The 4,953-nt window shown below is 38.9% G+C and overlaps 1 pseudogene; it reads right to left on the bottom strand.

The window, feature by feature from the left end:
* Positions 1-298: 298 nt before the first annotated feature.
* On the bottom strand, positions 299-449 carry LOC129400032 (thymosin beta-4-like; annotated as a pseudogene).
* Between the last annotated feature and the right edge of the window lie 4,504 nt (positions 450-4,953).

The following is a 4,953-nucleotide window of genomic DNA, read 5'->3' as shown; positions in this document are numbered from 1 at the left end:
TTAACAGCTTTCAGGACACTTCGAACCAACCAGGTGTAGCCCAGGGAGTCCCGCCCAGCTATTCCTTCCCCCAACATACATGCAAGTTTGTTCCCTTCCAACCAAACAGATGGGGGAGGCAAGACGCCTCTTGTTGTCAAATCTTAAATCTAGTTCTCAAATCTTAAATGTGAAATGGGGCAGCACAGTCATTTAACTCTTAAACTTTATCCGACCTCGTTGCATCTTAACCAAGTCAAACAGCTAAAAGTAAAATAAGAAGGCAATGCTCGTGGGATGTACAGTCGGCGGCCGCTCTTTACGATTCGGCAGCTTGCTTCTCCTGTTCAGTTGTTTCTTTAGAAGGCAGTGGGTTCTTCTCTTGCGTTTCATTCAGTCTTCTTCAATGTCGACTTATCGAATTTCTCAATCTCCGCCATATCGGGCTTGTCAGACATGGTTGCAGAGAGGCCGAGGCCGAGCAGGCACGACGATGGGAGGGAAGTAGAAGCCGAGCAGCGACCACCAGCGAATCTCAAACCCATTTTTTTTCTGTGCCGTGAAATCAAAATTAGATGAAACAAGGATCAATGAGATATCTAGCTAATATACTATGGTATAAATAACATGTATGGTTAAAAAATGAAGTTTCTGTAATCTGATTATAATAGTGTTAACATTTATGGTTCTGATGTGCAGTTACTGTACCTCGTCACCATCAGACTGCCCAAGACTCTCTGTTACCACCCTAATGTTACTTCTAGTCTACTTCTTCATTTTCCCATTTCCCTTATCCCACTACCTGGTAATAGGAGTTTTGTAAGCCAAAACCAAGGAATTTTCATCATTCAATGCTGTTTATTGCATTATTTAGTTTCTCTACATACCAAAAATGAGTGAGATCAGCTGGTATTTGCCTTTTTACCTCTAACTTTTTTCACTTTACATTCTTCCTTCTAGTGCTACTCATATTGCTGTCAGCCACGATATTTTATCTCTTCTTACAGCTGCATAACATTCCATTGTGTATACATGTAACATCCTCCTTATCTATTCATTTATCCTTGGTCATTTAGGTTGTTTTGTATCCTGGATAATCTGGTTTTTGTTTGTTTTGGGGGCCATACCTGGCAGTGCTCTGACCTAACTCCTGGTTCAGAGTTCAGGGATCACTTGGTAAGTTTGAGGGACCAAATGAGGTTCTGGGAATTGAACCTAGGCCCACTCTTTCTTTTAAATATATAGGTATTATACAATGTGGGGGAGATTCATTACAGAAAAAAATGGTGTACAACTGATTTTAAAATGATGAAAGGTGGGCAAGAATGTGGTGTGCCCTTACCTTCTGTTCTATCACTCTGGCCAATCCTGACTATTATTATTGTTGCAATAAACATATTGTACATCTATCTATTTATGTGTTTTATGGGTAGATGCCAAGCTATGTAATTGCTATGTTACATGAAAACTCTAATCTTAGTTTTACTTATTTGTTTTTTTGAACTCTCCGCACTGTTTTTAATAGAGGCTTAACCAGATGATATTATCACCAACAGTGAATGGGCTTGCCTTTTTCACCACATCTTTGCCAACATTTGTTGTTTCCAACTTTTTAATATATGGCATTCTCAGTTGTATGAGATGATTTATTAAAATTATTTTTTAACCACCGTGAGATACAGTTTCAAAGCTTTCTTGTTTGAGTTTCAGTCATACAATAATTGATCACCCAACCCTCCACCATTGCTCATCTTCCACCACCAAGGTCCCCAGTATTCCCCTGATCCCATCAGACCACTCCTCCAGCATATATGGCAGACAATCTCCCCCATAATCGTATGAGATGATATTTTGTTTGAACACTTTTAAAAAATATATTGCCTAGTTTTCCACATGTCTTCCTCTGAGAAGTGTCTATCTCTTTTCTACATTGCTTGATGACTACTGATCCCATTGTTCAGCTTTGCATGTGCTTTATATCTCTTGGGTCTTTATCTGATTATGGACAATCTCCCCCATAATCGTATGAGATGATATTTTGTTTGAACACTTTTAAAAAATATATTGCCTAGTTTTCCACATGTCTTCCTCTGAGAAGTGTCTATCTCTTGATGACATTGCTTGATGACTACTGATCCCATTGTTCAGCTTTGCATGTGCTTTATATCTCTTGGGTCTTTATCTGATTATGGTGTGAAAATATTTTTGACTCCATTCAATAGTGTCTTTTATTTTAGCTTGTTCCTTTGGCCATACAGAAGTGTCTTCATCTGTTTTTGCTTTTGCTGTCTTTGGAGTCAATGGAATCGGATCAGTTGAAGACAGCTCTGCGATCCGGATCACAGAGTTCTGACCATGTTTTTCTCAATATATTTTATGGAGTCAGGTCTAATTTTCTGACTGGAATTAGCTTGCTAGGCTTGCTTGTTTTTTGCTCTTCAGTTTCTGCTTCTCATCCTTTGCTTCCCATCCCCCCTCCCCAAGCACTCCTTATCTCTGAACTTGTCAAAAGTTCTGTCTTCCACAGAATTGAGTTTGCCTGAGACCATGGCTATTTTATTCTGTGAGTTTTTATCAGCAAGACTCCCTGGGGATACGATGCTCCTCTATTCAGAATTTATGCATTATTTGTGTTGGTGCCTCGGGAGCACTCACAGAACTATTCCTGTGAATTATTCTTTTTTGTCCATCTCATTCCCACCCTTCTCCTTGCAGATGGAACTTTATCGTATAAATTTCCCACGGCATAGATAGTCACTAGTATGATTTTTAAAGGTGCTGGCATTATGGTTTTCAACATTTTTAAATGTTTATTCTTATTAAGGACACTGTGATTTACAAAGTTATTAATTTTACAGTCATTCCAGGCATTGAGTGTTCTAACAACACCAGTATGAACTTCCCTCAACTGGTTGTACCCATTTTCCCCTACTATTCACAGCCTGCTCCCTTATGCACATAACAAATTTATGTTATATTACTTTTTCAATAAAACTTTAAGAGACGGCACACCGAATGATCAAGAAACAAATTAGTAAGAGCCAATTTGTGATTGCTACATGATTTTAACCTATGTAAATGAGGAAAATAAAACCCTTAATAGAAGAAAATAAAATGCTTATTCTCATTTACATAAACAAGTTATAAACTCTGGAATATAAAGTATATTGCATAAAATTTATTTTATATTTGAATCTCATTATAGTAGTACTCATGCCTTATCTGACTTTTTATAAAACTTGAGCTTCCATTTGACCCAGCAATACCACTCCTGGGAATATATCCCGGAGAGGCAAAACTGTATAGTAGAGATGGCATATGTATTTCTATGTTCATTGCAGCACTGTTTACAATAGCCAGAATCTGGAAAAAACCAGAGTGCCCCAAAACAGATGACTGGTTAAAGAAACTCTGGTACATCTACACAATGGAATACTATGTAGCTGTCAGAAAACATGAAGTCATGAAATTTGCATATAAATGGATCAACATGGAAAGTATCATGTTGAGTGAAATGAGTCAGAAAGAAAAGAGACAGACATAGAAAGATTGCACTCATATGTGGAATATAATGTAACTGAGAAGTACAAGTTGGCAACGATGCAACTTCTGGCAGATATCTCTCTGGACTTAGTTACTAAAATACTAAATTACAGAAACCCAAAACTGAGAGGGCGCTAAGTGTGGTCACTCGACCTCATACCTCTTCATCCTCAGCAATGGAAAACAAATGATCTAATGCTTCCTTTTCAGCAGGTCTGACTTTAGGGGAGAGACTTTCCAAACAATAATAGTGAGTTTTGTTGAAATATTGTATGCAATCAAAGTGAAAGTAAAGTGAAATTTATTAGTTACACAGGCGGGGGGGGCTTAAGGTGGGGGGGCTAGGGGCGTGGGGGGGTTAGGGGTGTGAGGGGGCGGGGTGGAGCTATACTCAGATTCTTGGTGGTGGAATATGAGCACTGGTGAAGGGATGGGTATTCCAGCATTGTATAACTGAGATTTAAACCTGAAAACTTTGTAACTTTCCACATGGTGACTCAATAAAAAATTTAAAAAGAAAGAAAAAAAAAAGAAATTCTGTGCTAATATATTTTAGGGTTTAGATGAAATAGATAAGGCCTACTGATGTAAAATTTCCTCACTACACTTTATATAAACACTATGGTTTGCAAAGTTGTTCATAATGATTTGTTATAGACATTCAAGATTCCAACACCAATCCCACCACCATTATCTCCTTTTGCCCACCATTGTCTCCAATTTTCCCAGTGTGCTGGGCCTTATGAAGGGAAGTATGTTGCTGAGAATTTCTGACTCATTTGCTCATTCAGATATTTGCTTATGTCTATGGTTAAGTCAATTGCATTGTATGCGACTGACCCAGGTTCAATTCCTGGCAAAATATAGGTCCTCTTACACATCCCCAGCATTTCTGGGAGTGACCCCTGAGTGCAGAGCCTGAGCACCATTTGGTATAGCACTGAATCTCTTCCAAAATTAAATGAAAACAAAACAAATACAAAATATATGATTTTTAACTTGTCATGCAACATATCTAAGGTAAAAATTTATTTTAGAATTCTAAATTTTAATTTTTACTTAAATATTAACTATAGAGCTCCCCTCTCTGCCTCCCCTCGCTGTCTCTCCCTTCTCTCTGCGCGAATAATAAAGAACTATGAAGAGAAACATAAAGAATAAAATGCGCCCTCGGCCCAGATAAATTCGGAGCTGCTGAGAGTGAAGCGGACCTTCTGCGCCTAAAGACTTTGATTCCAGAGACCTAACACATTCGGGCATCCAGCGCAGCATCTAATAGCAATGCACTGGGACTGCGAACTGGGCTGCAACTCTGTGCTGACCGGGGGTGGATTTTTCCTCCCCACCCTGTCTTCCTGCACGGAAAACAGCGGAGGCGGCGGCACCCACATGGCAGGAGCTATATTCTAAGAGTCCTAACCCAGAGGTATT

Source organism: Sorex araneus, chromosome 1, assembly GCF_027595985.1.
Source record: "Sorex araneus isolate mSorAra2 chromosome 1, mSorAra2.pri, whole genome shotgun sequence".
NCBI lineage: Eukaryota > Metazoa > Chordata > Mammalia > Eulipotyphla > Soricidae > Sorex > Sorex araneus.
This window is presented reverse-complemented; position numbering and strand designations above follow the sequence as displayed.